Genomic DNA, 22,697 nt, shown 5'->3' with positions numbered 1-22,697 from the left:
AGTAGAAGCAAAACTATTGAAAATTGGAAATACTCGGATAAAGTAAGATGTCTTCATCGTTATGCTAACATGCAGTCTTCATCAGTGCAGTATGTCCAACCCACAGATGTTATAGTTAATTTCCAAAGTGATCAAATTATTTTGTGCAATTAAATGGTCAGCTAGAATGATAATGATAAAAAGGGGAATATGTGAATACCAATGATAGTACCAATGATATTTCAGCGTAATGTTTACTAATGATTTACATTGTTTCGGTAAACTTTAGCATTCCTACTTCATCTAGTGTAAACTCTAAACAACTATCCTCTCTCTGTCTCTCAATTCAATGCAATTTAATCCATTTTGGGCGGGAACCCCTTTTGGTGTTTTATGCAATAATTATGTTATACTTTAGCTATTGAAAAATAGTAGATCTACAAGCTCATGGCGCGCCACTCGCTTGTAGTTCTGCTATTTTTCAAATAATTGAATATATATTTCAGAGCGAACATTTTAAACTAAAATATTGGCTTCTGGGGGGGTCTACATATTTTGAGATGGGGAGGTCCGTGGCCCAATAGAGATATTTCTGGGGGTCCTTGACATGAAAAAGGTTGAGCACCACCACTGACATAGAAACATGGGTTTTTCAGAATCTTTTTTGGATTTAGAAGCCTTTTTTTAACTCATTCTGAACGGGAACCCATTTTGGTGTTAGCACTATGTTATGCTTTAGCTATTGAAAAATAGCAGATCTACAAGCTCATAGCGCGCCACCGAGTGGCGCGCTACGAGCTTGTAGGTCTGCTATTTTTGAAAAATCGAAGAACGACTGACATTTTTAGAATCTGATCTCAGGTCAGAATGGGTTAATCAGACCCAGTGTGTGTCCAGTGGAAACCTCGTATGAATCTGATCTCAGGTCAGAATGGGTTAAATAAAGGTGAAGTAAAGGCGAGTCGGAAAACCGGTGAGTTCTCCGGTTACTCTTTCCACCACTGACGTTTCTCATTCCCTTCCCGTGTGCCATTCCTTCATGAGAGAGCAGAGGACAATGGGAAAACTCTCAATTTAATTTAATTTAGTTTAGTCTACCGGCCACGTACTATATAACCAAATATTTCATAGTTTATGCTCCTGCCTGGCTTGTATTATTGCTTTACTTTGAATTTAATTTAATTGAATAGGCTACTTGATTTACAGTTTGCAGAAAAAAGAAAGTACAGTCCAATACAAGGTCATTTCACTGTGGTAAGGCATTTGAGGTCACCTATCCTAATAGAATTATCTCTATATCTCTGTTGGCTCAGCAGTATAAATGTTTTTCAGGTCTCAATTTAGAACTCGAGTAAGACATGAAGAAATGAATGGATCGGGTTTGTGTGTGTGTGTGTGTGTGTGTGTGTGTGTGTGTGTGTGTGTGTGTGTGTGTGTGTGCACAGTCACAGGTAATTTAAGCTGACGATTTTTTTTTTCACACAGATATTGTGATTAATGATTTAATAGTTTTTTGCATTGTACAATGTGTATTTCTTTTTGCCTTTTCAACTTTGTAATCACAAATTGCACAGGGCAGATATGACAAATGAAATAATTTCAATATACAAAGAAATCACTGACACATTTTGTTTCTCTATCTACAAGCTTACACTTGATTGATTGATTGAAGTATTTATTAACAGTTTGCTGAATAATAGAATGAGCACTTCCGCATTCCATTGTTACAATGGGAGTCAACGCTAGTGTCGCCACTCTCTTACTAGATTACTCTGGTGTGAACTAGATACCGTGTTCTCAATCTCAACTCTCAATTCCTGTACCAATCGATCAACTCCAAAGCAAAGCTAGCGAAAAAATGCTATAGGAGTTTTGTTTTCGTTGTGAGATGCGTTGTGGGATACAGAGATGTTGTCAGATTCTGACATCAGCTATTTTCAAAAGAGAATCACGAAAACAGGCCAAATAAACAACTATACACTTCAGAAACAAGCCCAACAAAACATACTCTCTCCCCATGCCTTCGGCCGGGTGGAGACAATAAGGCAATGCGCAGCTATGAATATTTAATGGATAAAAATAATGTTTCATCGGCCGACTGGTTTGTGCTGATTAAAAATGCTACTCTGCTGCAATCTGACAATTTTAAGTATAGTCTTTGACTAGTCTGATCAAGACATACTGTTTGGTCTGGAGTCACCATTAGTTACTCCATAGACACATAATGGGGAACATTGGGAACATAAACATTGGGGAAGCATTGGGATGTTCAACAACAAGTGTTTCTGGGTTCAGATCACGGACACCGGAAGCATCGTCTCATTCATGTGTGGCGACTGCATGCCAGTCATCACATGTATGACACTAAACAGAATTTAGCCAGTGCTTCTTGGCTTGGGCATTCATGCAAATCCCACAACTAATGTACTGTATGGACCTTATTTCCCAGGCTTCCGAATATGAACACACGCAGTTTGCATTTGCAACCAAGCTGTGCAGTGTGCACGGCTGCACGCGCACGCACGCACGCACACGCACACACACACACACACACACACACACACACACACACACACACACACACACACACACACACACACACACACACACACACACACACACACACACACACACACAGAGCGGCAGACGGCAGATTGTGGAGCAGATAATAAGAACAGCGCTCATGTGAAACATTAAAAGCTATTCTGCGTGATGGAAAATGAACGCACGGGCCACAGCGGGGTGATCCGCATGGCAGTAATGGCTGTTTCTCATCTATACAACCGTGTGTGTGTGTGTGTGTGTGTGTGTGTGTTAACTGTTAGTATACTTGTGAGGGAGTGTCCAGTGTACAGTATAATTTGAGAAATAGCCAATTTTCCTGGTCCCCACAAGATAAATTGTACCAACATGATTAGTTACTGTAGTCTTACAGGTTAGGGTTCGGAATGGATTCTTTGGGACATTTAGAGGTTACTGTAGTCTAGGTATAGGAGTTATGCATTTAGAGGTTAGGTTTGGGGGTTGGGGTTGAAGTTATATATACCTGATTTGTACTTGGTTGCGCGCCAGTGTTCGAAAATAGCTTGGAGATATAGGCTGTTTTTGTGGCGCGACACCACCGCACAACAAGCACAGGCGGGGAAAAGGATTAAGAATTGCAAAACTGTCATACTAAAGTGTGTGCGTGTGTGCACTTGTGTGTGTGTGTGTGTGTGTGTGTGTGTGTGTGTGTGTGTGTGTGTGTGCGATCTGTGCATGCGAGTTTTGCAGGACATATCGAGCCCAGCACCTGTGCTGAGAGTGAGGCCGTCTTGGGCATGGCCAATTGGCCATGTTTGCACCCTCAGCACTTACAATCGCTACTTGGCTGCTCAAAGGAAACATTGGCTTAGTATAGCGATTTGCAGTGGTGTAGGCGTGCGTGTGTGCACGTGCGTGCGTGATTCAAGACATAATTATGTTTACATTACACACTTATTTATTTTATTTGTGGAATTTCTTAAATTAAATAAATTAGTTTTAACATTTATTTGACATTTTTTTAATGTGCTATACAGTAATAGCCTACAGTAGGCTAGCATCACCATAGCCATGGTTCCGAGCTGGTTTCTGGGTGGGTTTTTTTGCAGTACTGTACATGTGTACCGCTGTGGACCGATTATGTTGGTAATTTGGGTCACTGTGAGTCATCGAGGATAAGAGTAGTGAGTCGACACTGCATGCGTTCACAGCGCACAGTGAGTGTGTGTGTGTCATAAAAGGATTTTAAACTGTGCCTAAGGCACATGTTGAGACTTGTCAGCGAGTGTGTGCTGACGCAATACATGTGCATGTCAAGTGTGTGTGTATATATATATATTCATAGAATATGACCAGTATAGTATATAATACAGCTTTTTTTTTCATGCTTCATGAAGCACAACACCTGTAATGAATTCATCTTACACTATACCGTACATTCATTCATGTACACATTCACACAGCCCTACGCACTGCCGTGTGTGTGTGTGTGTGTGTGTGTGTGTTTGTTGCTGCATTATACCTACAATGTTGTAGAAAGAGAGACAGTCCCTATAGGCAGAGAGACGGACAGAAAGAGAGGTACACACACACACACACACACACACACACACACAGATAAAGAGAGAGAGAGAAAGCATGTCTCCTGTGTTCATTGCAGCCACAGAGAGGAGGTCAAGCGTCATATTTTCCCAGCCTGCCTTGCTCTGCTCGTTGTGCTCTTTTCCTCTGCGCCGTGTCGTCTTCACACCTCTTTTCTCTCCTGTCAGCCTCTGTGGAAACCGCACGCCATCGCTGGCGGCCGGAAACCTCACGCCTCCATGTCGAAACTGTCTTCTAAAGTACCAAGTACTGTACTTGGTATACAATTTATAAGTATTTGTACTTACTTTACTTCCACTACAATTTTGTAGTTACTATAGTTACTTTGTAGCTTTTGGCTGATCTACAAGCTTGTAGATTTACTATTTTTCAAAAGATATTTAATTTGTTAAATTTTATACATTTGAAAACTTTAGTTTTCAAACGTATGTTTAGTTTTTTTTTTTTAAAGTTCATATACTTTTGTAGGCTACTTTAAGTTAACTCAAGTACATTTTGAATCCAGGATTTCTACATTGCAATATTGATACTTGTACTTAACCCATTCTGGGCGGGAACCCCTTTTGGTGTTTTAAACATTATGTTATAATTTAGCTATTGAAAAATAGCAGATCTACAAGCTCATAGCGCGCCACCGAGTGGCGCGCTACGAGCTTGTAGGTCTGCTATTTTTGAAAAAATCGTGAAAATTTGGCGCAAATCCGTAAATGGTGCAAAGTACTCTTTTACCACCATCGGCCGTGTGGTGCTCCCATAATCCAATTTGAATAATTATAACCTCTGAAAAGCTTTTAGGACATGATGTTGTGACTGCATGCTGTCGACATTGGAACCGTTGGAACACTGTTTCTTTCTTCCCCCCCAACATTAACCCATTCTGACCTGAGATCAGATTCATAACGAGGTTTCCACTGGACACACACTGGTCTGATTAACCCATTCTGACCTGAGATCAGATTCTAAAAAATGTCAGTCGCTCTTCGATTTTTCAAAAAATAGCAGACCTACAAGCTCATAGCGCGCCACTCGGTGGCGCGCTATGAGCTTGTAGATCTGCTATTTTTCAATAGCTAAAGCATAACATGATGCTAACACCAAAACGGGTTCCCGTTCAGAATGGGTTAAAGTAACAATTTGGGCCAAGGTTTCTGTCCACGACATGGGTGACATTCTGGGTGTCATGACAACGTGTACAGAACCCATTGGAGCTGCACTGATTCACCGGACCATTTCTTCCATTATCATTTCATTATGTGCTTTCAAACCCGCTGCCCTATTTGGGGGGCATTTTCACCACGGTGCTTTGAACTGGGGCTTACAGGACCAACGTCATGCTTTTATCCCGTCTTCAATATGGTCGCTCCTCCATAATAGTGCTCATTATGAGATGGCGTCTCTCCGTCCATTTCGCGTCTACTATTCAGCCTGTGTCTCAGAGTATAGCGGCTTTTTTCCGATGTTATCAGATGATTTAATCTCCATCATCAGGTCTTATCAAGATGCAATGGAGCCCCAATACGTACATTTCCTCAGGAGGGACGAGAGTTGTCGGCCATGCCAGAAAGCTGGGCCAGGCTAATGCTGGGATAATGGTCTGGGCCAGGCTAATGCTGGGATAAATGGTCTGGGCCAGGCTAATGCTGGGCCAGGCTAATGCTGGGATAAATGGCCACATTCATGTGAAATATTTTGCAAGGCGTTGACTACCAATTTCTCTCTCTCTCTCTCTCTCTCTCTCTCTCTCTCTCTCTCTCTCTCTCCATCTATCTCTCGCACGCACACACGCACGCGCGCACACACACACACACACACACACACACACACACACACACACACACACACACACACACACACACACACACACACACACACGGAGAGAGAGGAGCATGTCCTCTTTGCCCTGTCTGAAATGTATTGTTTAGGTAAATGAGTCTCCAGACTCAGCAGGGGAATCAGCATGAATAAGGACTGAATGCATTTACTCCACCCTGTCTCGCCCTCTGTCTCTCTCTCTCTCCACTCACTGTCACTCTGTCTCTTTCTCTCTCTCTCCACTCTGTCTCTCTCTCTCTCTCTCTCCACTCTCTGTCTCTCTCTCTGTCTCACCCTCTGTCTGTCTCTCTCTCTCTCTCTCCACTCTCTCTCTCTCCACTCTGTCTCTCCACTGTCTCTCTCCACTCTCTGTCTCTCTCTCTCTCCACTGTCTGTCTCACCCTCCGTCTCTCTCTCTCCATCTCCCTCGCTCTGCCCCCCCCACCCCACACTATTTTGATCTCTCTGTTTCTCTCTCCATCTCTGCATGGCCCCAGCCACGCTCAGCACCTGCAGTCCTTGAAAGCGCAAATTGACATTGGAGCCAGTTATTATATTAATATGTGGACAGTGGTGTGTGTGTGTGTGTGTGTGTGTGCGTGTGCGTGCGCAGGTGTCTGTGTGTACTCACCGCGTGTGATCTGCGTTTCAGAGACATGAAGATGACGTCTGAGATGAGATGAAATTGGTGAGAGACAAAATACTGTTGAAGTGTGTGCGAGTGTGTGCGCACACGTGTGTGTGTGTGTGTGTGTGTGTGTGTGTGTGTGTGTGTGTGTGTGTGTGTGTGTGTGTGTGTGTGTGCGTGGCAGAGAGATCAGGCTAATCACATGTGGATCTCACAAAATCAGAAAGTGAGGAGTAAAGCCAGAAATCTCCATATTTAACTTTTTGTAACGCCCTACTTGATCACACTACAGCGTCACAAAAATGTATAAAAAGTAGCAGATCCGCAAGCTCTGTCACAACTTTTGCCGTTTATTTTTCTTTGAAAGTAACAGTTTTGGACATTATGAGGTTTGTACCTGACAAAGACGATGCATTTTGTATGACGGCGTTGTGCACAAGAAATGCAGATCTACAAGTGTGCCTCTCCACATTTCAAAGTTGTAACCTTTTTTTTTTTGGTAAAGTATAATGTCCTACTTCATCATGACACAAGAGCGTTGCACATTATGTGAAAATTGCAGATCTACAAGCTCACAGAGCAACGTGCTGAGAGCTTGTAGATTGACATAGAAAGGTAATGGTTTTGGACAAAAGGTTTCCACTCTGACAGCAACCATGTATTACGTGTGAAACGATGGACGGAAGAATGAAAGAACGGTTTCTAAAGAAATCTGCTCTGAAGTGCACAGCACGTGTGTGTGTGTGTGTGTGTGTGTGCATTTGGGTGTGTGTCCACGATAGCATGCATGTACAGTTCAGTAAATGACCTACCAGTGTGCATCTCTGCGTGTAACCTCACTGCCTGAGCCTTTTTCTCTTTGTTCCTTGTGAGTGTTTTATCTGTGCGTGTCTGTGTGCGCGCGCGCGTGCTTGCGCTCTGTGTGTGTGTGTATGCGTGCATTTGTCGGGTGTCACCCAGCCAGTCTGATCCCCACAGAAAGAAAGGCTTCCGCCACCGTTGGCATGACAACGGCTGCAGTGAGGCTGCTGCCATGGTTACCAGGCACGCCAGGCGGTGCCCTCCTGCGTGCGTGCGTGTGTGCGTGCGTGCGTGCGTGCGTGTGTGTGCATTCATGGCTGTCTTTCACAGCCCTCCTTAAAGCCATGTATTCCCTCGCCACTGCCCCCAACCATTGGCAAATAACCGAACATACAAAACCAGCATTCACAATCAATAACCAAGTGAATGTGGCTCATATCCCTAATCGAATAATCGAGAAGCAGATTATTTTCTTTTTACCTGCTATATATTCGTTTACAGTGTCTGTCTTTCACGCCTGCATTTCCTCCAGCGGGATCGATAAACTTCTCACCTTACCATACCCCGAGTGGAATAGTATAAGAGAGTGGTGACACGGTTTGATCTCGCCGCAAAGCGGGTGCCCATGGGCTATAGTTCCAAACATTGGAACTATCCCATTGAGATAGAATGAGCACTTCCGCATTCCATTGTTACGATGGGAGTTGAGCGCTAGTGTCGCCACTCGTACTATATTCCACTCGGACCATACCTTATCTTGTGAGGCCTGCATGTACAGTACAATTCATGAAGGCCTTGTGCACTGCTGGAAAGTAACTAAGTGCATTTATTCTGTACTTGTTTTTTAGGTACTTTTACTTTATTGGAGTATTTCCAATTTCCAATACTTTCACTTCTACTCCACTACAGCTCTGATCCACACATTGTACTTTTACTCCACTGCATTACTTTGAAAACATTGCAAAACGTACATTAACCACTTCATTTTGGGCCATTTCAAAATAGCCGAACTACAAGCTCACAATGCGTCGCTGTGCGAGACATTGTGAGCTTGTAGATCTCGTATTTTCTATAAGGGTATACTTCAAGTAAATGTTGATGACAAAACTTTTGTAGTTCCACTCAAGTACATTTTGAATTCCGGACATTTACTTGTAACAGAGTATTTCTATATTGCAGTATTGATACTTTACTTACTTACGCCTGACACCCTTTCCAGGGTGTATAGGCCGTCGACAAGGGCCCTCCAGAGTTCTCCGTCACTGGCGTTCTTTTCTATCTGCGACCAGGTGCCTCCCAGCCTCTTTGTGTCTGCCTGGAGATCCCTCCGCCAGGTGTTTTTGGGCCCACCTCTGCTTCTCTTCACCTGAGGGTTCCATGTCAGAGCCTGTCTGGTCGTGTTTGACACTGGCTTGCGTAGTGTGTGCCCGATCCATCTCCATCTTCTTCATCCCGATTTCATCTGCTGCTGGGAGTTGTTTGGTCTTCGTCCATAGGTCTATATTGCTGATCTTGTCTGGCTTATAATTATACTTTACTTACTTTAGTTAAAATTGTGAGTACAAAGGCTGTGTGTGTGTGTGTGTGTGTGTGCGTGTGCATGTGTGTGCCTGCGTGTGTGGAGGTGGAGGTGTTGCTCTCCTCCTGGTGGAGTGTTTGTTTGTTTTTCTCATCACAGATCACATTCTGCAGAGAGTGACAGACAGACCGGAGCGCTTGTTTGTCTGCTCGCGACAGTGTTGAGCCAAAGCCCCCTTTGTCGAAACACACCTGTAGTCCTGTGAGAGCGTGTGCGTGTGTGCGTGCATGCGTACAGTGTGTGGACATGCTCTCTAGCTATCAAGAGGAACAGTGTGTCTAGTGTAGGCTGAGAGACTGCTATTTGAGAGCTACTGTGTCTGTAACTATGTACAGCACATGGACGCATCTGTGACTATTATGACTCCTCCTGTATGCTGTTAGTATACTGAGCTACACTTGAGAGAGAGAGAGAGTTGTTGCATTCGCGTGTAGCTTTTTTACGTGAACAAATACTGTGAAAACAAGAATCCTAAAAGGATATAACGTGAGTGCTGGTATTCATTCCTACAACAAATACTGTGTTCCAACATTAGTTTTTTTTTTTGTTTTGTTAGAGTGTTGCCCGCGTTGGGCACACTTTGGAACATTTGCCCCCATTGACTATTATTGGCAGAAATGTAACCGGTCAGAGTACGGTCAAACACACGTCCAAAGGGATCCTCGAAAAAAGTCCTTGCGGCCTTGTTTCCATTCAGGTCCTGGTTATTGAATTCATAATCATGAACATGAACATTTGCATTTTTTGACGGAGGGAGTCAGGGCATTCCACACTTGGGTGGCAGTGCTGTAGAGAAGGAGAAATGTCCCATGTTTGATTGGAAAGTGGATGGTGCCAGATTGTTGTTCTCACTTCCTCTTGTATTGTGGCTCACATTTTGAGGCACTGTAGTTCAGTCAGGTATGCGGTTACGGAGTGCATCGAGGGCATGCGCTGCATTCACAATTTTAAATGCCAATCTCAATTTCAATTGCTTAACTCTTGTTTTCTACCCGGAGCCACCCTAGACTATCAAAGTGGGTTGCACGCCGAGAAGTAGTCGAATGAGTTTGTTTTGGGAGGTTTGGGAGCTTATAGTCTTTAACACATTCTGACCTGAGATCAGATTCATACGAGGTTTCCACTGGACACACACTGGTCTGATGAACCCATTCTGACCTGAGATCAGATTCTAAAAATGTCAGTCGTTCTGTCAGATTTTTCAAAAATAGCAGACCTACAAGCTCGTAGCGCTATGAGCTTGTAGATCTGCTATTTTTCAATAGCTAAAGCATAACATGATGCTAACACCAAAACGGGTTCCCGTTCAGAATGGGTTAGTAACATTGAGATGTTAGCCAGCAGAGTCAAGGGAGGGTTGGATTTATATAGGGCTCCAGCTAGAGTCTTGAGAGCACTTTTATTGACAAAAGAGGAAATTCTACCTGTTCCTGTATCTCACCTTTGTCTCGGATTCCTTGTCCCAGATGGCATTTCTGGTCAGAACAAGCTTTATTCGACGGTCCATAGCCAACGTAATGGCCGCTGTAAGCCTCTGTGATCGCCGAGCTAGAGAAGAATACAGATCTGACACAACACACACACCATAAGTAACATTAAGTAACATCCAGTTGTGGTTTTTAGCTCATTCAAAATAAGGTTTGCATGTAATGGGCGCATCAATTAATTAATCCTGGCAGGAAAAGTGTTGACACTGCGCTTGTAACTAAAATAATTACTACATCGGATCCATTGTAAATGTAACCGTTCTTTGGATGTACGAGGTTTCCACCTGACATCGATAATGCACTGTATATTTGTGCATGTGTAATTGCACCGTAGTGTGTGTGTAAAAGCAGCAGGTCCTTTGACTCTACAAGGTGATCCTCCGGACGATTATATAAAAAGACTACGAATCCATCACTTAACCCATTCTGCGCGGGAACCCCTTTTGGTGTTAGCATCATGTTATGCTTTAGCTATTGAAAAATAGCAGATCTACAAGCTCATAGCGCGCCACCGAGTGGCGCGCTACGAGCTTGTAGGTCTGCTATTTTTGAAAAATCGATAGAACGACTGACATTTTTAGAATCTGATCTCAGGTCAGAATGGGTTAATCAGACCAGTGTGTGTCCTAGTGGAAACCTGGTATGAATCTGATCTCAGGTCAGAATGGGTTAAGGCACTACAGCAGGCCTATAACATTTTCTCCTTTGCACAGCACTTACTTTCAAAACACAGTGTATATTCTCCTCACGATGGCGGTGAGCTTCCTTTCCGACACTGTAGCCGTGCCCGCTCAGCAAGTATATCTTGTGACTGTCGGGGCAAGAAACCTTGTATCTCTGGCGTTTCAACTTTGTATGCTTTTGTCATATAAATGAATCATAATAGAAGAAGTGTTGTAAGAATGGTGAAAATAGCCGATCTGCGAGCTTGTACAGTTTTGTAAATGTTTTTTTAAATACATAATGAAAAAAATGAATGGTTTTGGACATACAAGGTTTTCCATCCGACAGCGACGATTCTCCATTAACCCATTCTGACCTGAGATCAGATTCATACGAGGTTTCCACTGGACACACACTGGTCTGTTAACCTCATTCTGACCTGAGATCAGATTCTAAAAATGTCAGTCGTCAGTCGATGTCAGTCGATTTTTTTAAAATAGCAGACCTACAAGCTCGTAGCGCGCCACCGAGTGGCGCGCTACGAGCTTGTAGGTCTTGTAGAGCTTGTAGATCTGCTGTTTTTCAATAGCTAAAGCATAACATGATGCTAAACACCAAAATGGGTTCCCGGTCAGAATGGGTTAATTGAATAGAGGATAAATGAGTCCTTGACAAGGAACCAAAAGTCCTCTCCATCTCTCCCCAGCGCCTCGGAACAGCGTGTTCACCCGCCTTTTAATTCCTGTTTGGAGAGTACAACAGTCAGTGGCACAGTGCTGCGCCGGAGACCCAGCCAATGTTGGCTCGGGGCACGTTTGAAGCCAATACAGTGTTTCCAAATAATAATTATCCAATAAAGCGCTTTTCATAGATTGTGCGTTACATTCTCACTCACAGACAGTCTTTACCCTGATGGCGGAGGAAACATGAGGCATGCGAGGCACCAACCTGCTCAGCGGGAGCAATTAGGGTTTCAGAGTCTTGCTCAAGGACACTTCCACACTAACTCCGGGGGAGCCCGAGATGGAACTCCGGGGCCACTGCCGATGCAAATATATGTGAGAGTGATATTAATGCAAGACTATACTGTATAGCTGAGGTTTAATAACTTTTATTAAACCCTATGTACTTTTGTCGTCCGGGGTCCCCCAGGGGTCTATACTTGGCTCACTCCCTTCTTTCCCTCTCCACCAAACATATCTTCGCCCCAAAATATCCCGATCTACAAGCTCACAACGTGTCGCAGCACAACGTGTTGTGAGCTTGTAGATCACAGAGCGTTTGTCTATTCATGACATGCCCAGGCTTAAACATGTCCCCCATTGTGCCCATGCATCCTCCAGCGCTCCAAGGTCACACGCCTGAACCACTGGCGCTGTCCTGACCTCAATACTCAGCAAATGTGTTGAGGGGCTGGTGAGAGGTCTATACCCATCTCCCTGGAACCCCCCCCCCTCCTGGCAATCTGCACACTGTCAACCCATTGGTATGATTTAGGAGACCCCTGGTCTGGTCCTAACATTAACTGGGTGGTGTGTGTGACGATTCAGATAAAGTATTCCTCTGGTGAAGTGGCGGGCCCAGAACGGGAGAACAAGATGACACAGAAGGCAGTTTTAGGTGATGAGGTGACTACAACATGATGTCACCCACTCACACAAACGCATCACTTTGTTTTTACTAACCACCACAATACTGGAGTATGAATAGGCTTTCAGAATAAGGATGACCTTACTGTCGGCATCTCACAGATCCCTTCCGTATCAATAATGGACATGCATGCTGCAATTAGGACAACCACCAGCTGTATCTCGTACTTGGACGCCATTCTATGTCTTCTAAATCAGTTTTCTGAGAAATCCTGTTGCTATGTACTGTATCAGTGTTGCTCAAAACCTTTTCATGTCAAGAATCTGGCTATGGACCCCCATCTCAAAATATTTTCTTCCAGGCCCCAAGAAGCAAAGATTTGAGTTGAAATAATACAACATTGAAAGACTTCCACAAACATTCAAGATCATTTTCATGATTATTATTATTATTGAATAGCCAAATAAATCTAAAATGACTCGGATGCTTTTCCCATTTTAATTTATCCACAGAAAAAAATATATAATTTCACCCACTTCTGTAATCCTTTGATGTTACTTACAATAGCTGATTCAGATTCAGAACAGGGCCGCTGGGCTGCTAAAAGGCTGTAGTACTTTGCAATCCCGGAGATTCATGGTGTTGACTCTTTCTCTCAGAGTACGTGTGTTGGTTTCAAGCAGACAGCGATAACGGCATCAGTAAAAAAAAAAAAATTAAGAAATTACGATCATAAAAGCGTGTGAGTGTGTGTGTGTGTGTGTGTGTGTGTGTGTGTGGTATCATAACATGTTGTTTGTTCTCTGACAGCGTGCTGTGTACAGCCACGGCTGAGTGGTGTGATGTATGTGACTGCGACCTGCAGTCTGTCACAATGCAGTCATTAGTCTCAATGTTGCTTCAGAGCAGTGAGAGCACGCACTTTAATATAGACTGATGATGAACAACACACACTGATTATGACCGTGATGAATGAACTACTTACGCACGCACACACACACTCACTGTCCCCCTCTCCGTCTCTCCCTAGATGACTCCTATACTCTCTCCGTTTCAATCTTCTCCCTTTCCTTTCTTTCTCCACCATCCAGCTGTTGTGGTTCCTTCCTTCCTTCCTTCCTTCCTTCCCCTCTATATGTCTTCTTCCCTGTTTCATCTGGTCTATTTCTCTATATCTGCTTCATGCTTCATCTCCCCGTCGCTCTTCCTTTCTCTCCTCTGCATGCATGTCCCTTTTCTTGTCATGTTCACACACTGTCCACTTTGTCCTCCCCCTCCCTCACTCCATCCTTCATTCCCACTCCCTCTCTTCTAAGCTTATTCTCTACTCATTATACTCTCTCATTATCTCCCCCCATTTGCACAACATTGTGTGTGTGTGCGTGTGTGTGTGTGTGTGTGTGTGTGTGTGTGTGTGTGTGTGTGTGTGTGTGTGTGTGTGTGTGTGGCCCTCGCATTGTGGTGTCTGGGATCTATTAGCATCTTTCGTATTGTTTGAGAGGTCATTGAGGTCTTTGAAAGCTGACGGATGAACTCTCTTTGAAAGCCCATTAGTGAACCTGTCTTGGTTAGGATCCGTCTGTGTTTCCTGTGTCTGGTGGTAGGGATATATAGCTTGTATGCCTGATATATGCCTGATGATTGTGAAAGAAAATAACTATGGGAGAGTAACACATTTTAAGTAGGTATAGGAGTAATGCATTTTAATCACATTAATAATGTATTACAATGCACTTCATAACACTGATGTAAAAGTATAAAGACACTTTTATAATTGACTATTAAAGTTATGGTTGTTATAATGTGTAAGTCTTACAAGTACATTTTAGGTATTATAAGGCATTATAAATGTGATTAATAATGTGTTATAGTCCTGGCCTTTACGTAAAATATCACTAACATATCAAGCATTTTCTGACAGAAAACAAATTAGGAAGTGAGAGTAGACCAAGTCTGAGATTTTTGGGGTAGAAGAGAAAGTTTTGACTGAACTGAAGGAAATAATGATGCAGCCGGAATTAAACAAGGAAACTGCCTCGAGCCAGAAGAGTAATTGCAAAGTTTCTTACGTGTGAGGGCAAGAGATGTTAAAAAATGATATTTATGAACCAGTCAAAATGGAAAGGTGTTGATGTAAAAAAAGAAAAGAAAAACACGGCAAAAGCATTAATGAATGTGGCTGGAAGTTATCGATGTCGGACGGAAGACTTGTATGTCCAAAACCGTTACAGTCGATCTGCAAGCTCACGGCGCATCGCGATGCATTGTTAGATCTGCTATTTTCACTGCTTTTGTAGTGACACTCTTGCATGATGAAATGGGGTCAATCATTTAGGAAAGAACCCATAAAAAGTTGAAATATGCAAGAGATGGGAGCCTTCTGCCCCCATGGGTGAGACGGAGAGCTTTTTAGGAGTTGTGATTGGAACTCAATGAGCTGAGGGCTTGTTATTCTCTTCTCTAGAAGGTTTTTCGGGGGGGGTCACAGTGGCACAGTCTGTAGCTAGTGCTGTCGCCTCACAGCTAGAAGGTCCTGGGTTCGATTCCCGCTGGGGACGCTGTGGGCGCTGGGGGGGGGGCGTGTTGTCTCCTCCGCGTCATCAGTGCCCATACCCGAGGCAAAAGGGCCTTTCTGTGTGGAGTTTGCATTTTCTCCATGTGTTCCTTGCTCAAGGGCACTTCAGCGGTGTTGGGTGAGTGATGACAATCACTTCCCGACCCAGATTTTTCCTCGAATCGAACCGGCAACCTTTCGGCAACAAGGGCGCTCCTCTAACCCTTAGGCCACCGCTGTTGCCCTTGTTCACGTAATCATTTATACGTGCACCTATATTGTAGGAAGTTACTAAATGTTGATGCACCATTGAGTCACGTCTCTCTGTCTCTGTCTCTCTCTCCATCTCTCTGTCTCTCTGTGTCTCTCGCTCTCTCCCAGGGGGACAGAGGAGGTGTTGCAGACATTGGAGGACCACCAGGTGGTCTTGTCCAGCATGAAGGCGTCTCGCTTCGTCAGGCCGTTCGTGGGCGAGGTGGACCGCTGGGAACGCCGTCTCTCGCACGTCCAGGAGGTCATCGAGAGGATCCTCACCACGCAGCGCCTGTGGATGTACCTGGAGGTGCGCGCACGCATGCAGGCACACATGCACACGCACGCACGCACGCACGCACACACGCATGCACGCACACACACACATGCAGGATGAGAGAGACGGAGAGAGGAAGGTAGAGAGATGGGTTGAGAGAGAGAGAGAAGGATAACAAGGCTACTTGTCGCAAAGGTTTTTATACCAAGTGAATGCAAAGCATTGAAATACTGCTGTCAACAGTATTATGACCTGGCTCTTGGGCCAATACAAAGGAGGAAGACACACGGCTGTTTAAAAGTGCACAAACCAATATATTATACCAAGTTAACCTCTCCTAGTTCTGGCACAATTTTATAGAGTTTCATAAGACAAGATAGTTATTTACACTCAAAATGTCAATGTAACACAGCTCTCTTTATACACTTTTTATTTCATTCCAATTTATGTTCAATATCTATTTGTATACATGCAGCATTGCTTTATCTTGATTGCTTTGTTCCACTTTTGCTTTGGCAATGTAAACGTATGATTTATCCTGCCAATAAAGCTCCTTTTTGAATAGAGAGAGAGAGAGAGAGAGAGAGAGAGAGAGAGAGAGAGAGAGAGAGTAACAACAGCAACAACTACTACTATAGTCATAATATTTATGAACACTGACAACACTAGACAATTTACAATTTAGGAATTTAGCAGACGCTCTTAACCCATTCTGACCTGAGATCAGATTCATACGAGGTTTCCACTGGACACACACTGGTCTGATGAACCCATTCTGACCTGAGATCAGATTCTAAAAAATGTCAGTCGCTCTTCGATTTTTCAAAAATAGCAGACCTACAAGCTCGTAGCGCGCCACTCGGTGGCGCGCTATGAGCTTGTAGATCTGCTATTTTTCAATAGCTAAAGCATAACATGATGCCAACACCAAAATGGGTTCCCGTTCATAATGGGTTAATCCAGAGCGACTTACATTAAGCAAAAACAAAAGCATGGCATACATCACATAATATAAAAAGTAGTTATCATGAATCATGTATAAACTAAGAACGTAACAGTGGAGTATCTATGCAAACTATACATACTATACTATATTATATATTATACATGTGTTGTACTATAAAGTGCTATGACTACATAAAATGCAATTCTAGTGCGGTCTACGTAACAAGCTATGCTATGCTAACAGTAATAACAGTCTAAGATAAGTCTAACTATAGTCATAATAATGATGAACACTGACAACACTATATAGCAGCTATGCTAACAGTAATAACCCATTCTGAACGGGAACCCATTTTGGTGTTTAGCATCATGTTATGCTTTAGCTATTGAAAAATAGCAGATCTACAAGCTCATAGCGCGCCACCGAGTGGCGCGCTACGAGCTTGTAGGTCTGCTATTTTTTGAAAAATCAAAGAACGACTGACATTTGTAGAATCTGATCTCAGGTCAGAATGAGGTTAATCAGACCAGTGTGTGTCCAGTGGAAACCTCGTATGAATCATGATCTCAGGTCAGAATGGGATAACAGTCGTATTGGTACAGCATCATTCCCAGGATGCACCATGACAACGCGGTGCAGGTGGATCTGTACTGTGTATTTGACACAATCTCATTGCGTTTAGAGTTATGGGATATTATAGGCCGGGTGTATATAGGACACACAAGCAGATGTGTACTGTAAACACACCATATTGTCTGTTATATTATAGTGTAATGAAATCCCCATGGACAATTAGCTGTCAGCCCTTTGATGTTCTTCCAGCTGTGTCCTTTTAAAACTGCATTCCAACATAGTTATCGTCCCTGTTGGGTGGAAACCTCATACAGTATAAAACTGTTACTTTTCAGCAGAGCCTTCTATTGAGAGTTGTGCCATTGAAGAGGGCAGTAAACTTTACATTTTTGGAAACTTCACGGTATGACAGAATCAGAAACTCCATGGTTCCAGAATTGCGCAGAATCCAAATATGGTGGCCATTTTGAATTTAGCCATTTTGAATACTCATTTTTCATTATCTCGACTTCTAGATCACGCGGGATCTTGATTCTAGTGGCTAAATCTACATTTTTAGGGTCAGGAAATCAAATGGCCAGGTGTAGTTTCTGATGGGTGAAGGCAGGGACACCTGGTTCAGCATGTGTGCTCCCTATAATCTCTGTTCTGACCATCTTCTCCACTCATCTCCTCCATGTGCTGCATAAGAGCACTGTTGATTTTGACAACATTCACAGCAAAGATTAATTTCGTTTTAGTCTCTCTCTCTCTCTCTCTCCCCCCCCCCCCCCCCCTCTCCCTCGGGTTCAACTTTGCCTCATGTATCTCCTGCCAATTTCTGTTTTATATCCCCCCTTATTTCTTTGTCTGTGTGCGTGTGTGTGTGTGTGTGTGCGTGCGTGTGTTTGTGTGCGTGCTCAGAACATCTTCCTGGGTGGAGACATGAGGCAGCAGATGTGTGAGGCGTGCGAGCAGTTCGACGTGGTCAGCTCCACCTGGAAGAGCATCATGGAGGGTCTGAGGAGAGACCAGAACGCCCTGCGGGGGACCCAGCACCAAGGTTATGATGCACCTGGAACTAGTTTTCACCAGCGTAAAAAATACATTTAAAAAAACTGTAAAATTTCATCAATAGAGTGCCGAATTAATCGTCCCCTCGATTCCCCTGGGTCATGGGAGTATTTTCTCTATGGAGAATAACATGGGCTCATCTTAAAATCGTCTCATATACACGCTGTGGTCCAAAAATAAACAAGCTGTCTCTGCGTTATTGTCAGGGAGGTGTCTCTGTATATTGTTTGTGACAGTCAGTCACTCATACGGCTGTTTCTAGCGAAAATGTAACTACCGGTAATTCAGTAGCAGTAACAACAGCGTTTTCTCTCAGTCACTCAGTTGTCAGTCAGTTAGCTAACTGAAACCCCTCTCCTTTTTCTTCTTGTCTCTCTCTGTAAAACAACCAAAAATATGACGGAGCTTATTCGAAAACACAATTTTACACCAAGTAAATCGCTTGTGCGTGACCTCTGCAGGGCTTCCAGAGAACCTGAGCAGGACCATCAGGAACCTGGAGGAGATCCAGAGGTCCCTGGAGGTCTACCTGGACACGCGACGCCAGCTGTTCCCTCGGTTCTACTTCCTGTCTGACGACGACCTGGTGCAGATCCTGGGGCAGTCGCGCAACCCGGCCGCCGTGCAGCCTCACCTGGCCCACTGCTTCACCGGCATCCACAGCCTGCGCGTCTGCAAGGTACGGTGTTACCAGTACTGGTTCTCACAGTCCAGGGAGTTCCAGGTAAATGATAGAAATGCCATTAAATGGGGGTCCGTATATGCATGTCAAACTGGGGGTCCTTAATTTAATTGAAACGGGTTGAGAATCACTGCTAGAGCCGTAAAAATGTGGGGGTCCCTGGCTTATGTTTTCAAATGGGGGTCCGCAGGTTACATGAAAAGGTTTGGGAACCACTGCAGTGTACGCTGCGTTCACACGGGCAGATGCAAAGATACAGTCTACCATTCATTGTCTATGGAAGCCAGCGACATGAAAATACAAGGATGCATTTGTAGCTCATTGTAGCTCAGCTGGGTTCAGCTTCCAGATGCAAATCTACAAAGCTACAACTGTAGCTGCAATGGCACGCGTCACTACGGACACGTATCCGTGTGAGCAACAGATACGTATGCTTGTAGATCAGCTATTTTCGGCATGCTGCTAAATGAAAGTCAGCCTTTTCAATGGCGTCACGGCCCGCACAAAGTACAATTTCGTGTAGAAAGTTTTGTGCGAATCGTGTAAAAATCCCAGGAGTAGATCAATACCGGTACCGGTAAGTCAAATGGTGGGAGATCTAAGGGTCACAGGTACCACATTTACCACATTTGTTCCTTGTGAGGAGATATATGAGAATATGTGAATTAAAGTTGTATTGCTGCCGGTCAAACAGTTCATGAGCTATGCCTGTTCAAAGTTTGCATTGTTCAATTACGTGCTATAGCGCCACCCTTTGGCCTATCGTTGTGGGTTTCGTGTCTAAGCAGGGTGACATAGCCATTGCCACATTTCAACTGCACGGTGTGTGTGTGTGTGTGTGTGTGTGTGTGTGTGTGTGTGTGTGTGTGTGTGTGTGTGTGTGTGTGTGTGTGTGTGTGTGTGTGTGTGTGTGTGTGTGTGTGTGTGTGTGTGTGCGCGTGTGTGTGTGTGTGTGTGTGTGTGTGTGTGCGTGCGTGTGTGTAGGTGGGGAGCAGTGGTGTCCAGTCAGAGGCCAGTGGCATGTTGTCTGTGGACAAGGAGTTCATGGAGTTCAGCCACCCTGTGCTGCTGGATGGACCCGTAGAGGTACAGTAAAACTCAATGCAAGTCAAAAGTCAATGCAAAGACGAGAAGCTGCGAGCACAGAGTGACTCATCACACGAACCAAGCGAACAGCCGCCTGGTGTCTTTACGCCGGCTGTAAAAGGTTCACTTCAAGGTTGTACTTTATTGTTACATCTTGTGTACAGCCAGGTGCATGAGAGTAAAACTTGTCCTTGATCTTCTGACAATGCAGCAGCATAGATTACATAACAGCAAATCGCAGCAAGCACAGCAAACAAAGCGATAGAGTAAAGAGTGCAAGAAAGAGCAAACGAGTAAAAAAGAGTAACATACTGTACTCAGTGTACTGTATGTCAGTATGTGCATGTTTTCCCTGTAGTAGCAGGCTGAGAGGAGCACAGTATGCCATCTTAATCCTACTGAAGCAACCTTCACAACCCCAACCCCCCTCCCCCACCTTACTCACACCTGACAGCCAATCAGCATTGGTGTTGCCCTGACCCCCGAAATGTTTTGACTGTTTGGTTTTATTCATCCAGCTCCAACTGAACTGACCACCGGGAATAAAACAATATATACAAACCCTTTGCAAAGACATAGGAACTAATTCTGCTGCTCATAAATGATATAGTAGCAGGAATTATGTTAAATATATTGAACCGAGCTGTCTTGGGTAAACGAACGGTCCATTTGATTATACTCCCAAAGTTAAATTACTGTAAAACAAGCTGTCATGGCACACATTATGTGGCCTTCTAAAACTACTCTTTTGCACCTCCTAGAGGCGATTTCTGTAACAGAGCCAGTAATTAGTGTTTAGTCATTTCAGATGTGTTAGCTCAGCATAATTGTTTCCAGCACACCTGAAACCCTAATTTGTTTGTAGGCTCATGCAGTTTGTTCATGTCAGAAACAGAGGCAGAGCTCCTCTCCCCTTTTCTTCTGTCGTGCTTTGCAAAGCCTTTGCTTGTGAGTTTTCAGTGTTTTAAGTGTGCATTTAAATAAATAATGTAATTCATGTGTGGTTTTGAGTTTAAAATACATTTCATGATGCTGTAAAAAATACTAAGCCAAGCTAATGTAGCTTTTGTCATTATGCTAGATTGCAGTAGCTTTTTGTCAACATGCACAGAGGTTATTGTACAGTATGCTGTAATTGATTATACTTTTGTCTTGAAGTATGTTTTCTGATCAAGACATTGTCATGTTTATTTCAGTTTTACAAATTAACGATTATTGGATGATGAGAAGAGGAAAGTAAAGTTTGGACTGCTACCCTGGTTTTCGACTCTGATTCCATGATCATGTTCGCTATCTGTAAAGGGATTTAGAAGGGACACGCATCTATCTGAGACAGAATACAAGCCACAAAATGACATTTTCTTTACCAATTCTGACCTGCGTGACCAAAGTGAATCGATTGAAGCGACTGGAAACAAATATATTTATCTTCAGGCTTGAACGCACCTTAAGCATTAAATTTAGTTTGACTCTTTTCCACAGATAAATGTTGTGACTACAATAAATTTGAATAAACTTGAGGCATTTTTTATTGCTGATCTAAGATCAGTGTTGCTATCTAAACTGTAATAGTGACCAACTGACCAATGTAAAGAAACCACTCAAATGATCGTTCAAAACTAACCTCAACACAAAATTTGAGGTAGTGAATAATTTGTAAAACTAGCGCTATAGCCAACAGCTTGTTATTTGATGTGGGTCTGTCTGTCGTTTGCAATCTGTTCCAAACTAAGAAGCTATGAAGGATATAGCTAATGTAGAAACTAGAGGGCAAAAGAAAATGACAAAATATCCCTCAAAACTTCATCCCATTAGTGGTTGCTTTTGATGAGAGCTAACTCATGCCATGCATAACAGCAACACTTTTTGGACTTGAGAGATAGCCTACTTTTAAAAGAACGACCGACTGCAACATGACGTACAGTACCATCCAATAATAATAATAATCCCTTTGCTGAAAATACTGGAAATGTACCTGAGGGGACTGTTGAGTAACAACATTAGAGCTTCCGTTTCAGAATCAAAGAATGCAGTATTCTGTATAGTGTATTCAGAGAGAGAGAGAGAGAGAGAGGCGTACACTCAGACACGGCCTTAGATGACCCACGACTCACAACTGCAACACTGTTGAGTTTGACGACTATAATTATGACGAGAAATGTTCGCCCAGTCGGCTACGTTTTTTTCACAAACGAAAACAAGATAAAAATGTAATAAAAACAAAGCTATGATGACTAAAACTAGATTTAATCGACTAAAACTAGACTAGTAAAACATTTCAGGCGACTAAAATATGACTCCTCCTGTGTGTGTGTGTGTGTGTGTGTGTGTTTGCTCAGAGCTGGCTGTGTGATGTGGAGAAGGCGATGCGCGTGTCGCTCAACGACTGCCTGAGGAGCTGCCGCCTGGCCCTGAGGAAGATGGCCGACAACAGAGAGAAATGGGTCAGAGACTGGCCCGGACAGGTACATTATAGAGGAATGGTTCAGAGACTGGCCCGGACAGGTACAGTATAGAGGAATGGGTCAGAGACTGGCCCGGACAGGTACATTATAGAGGAATGGGTCAGAGACTGGCCCGGACAGGTACATTATAGAGGAATGGGTCAGA

This window comes from Protomyctophum bolini (assembly GCF_963924005.1).
Source record: "Protomyctophum bolini genome assembly, chromosome: 20".
Lineage (NCBI taxonomy): Eukaryota > Metazoa > Chordata > Actinopteri > Myctophiformes > Myctophidae > Protomyctophum > Protomyctophum bolini.
Note: the sequence above shows the minus strand (reverse complement) of the source record.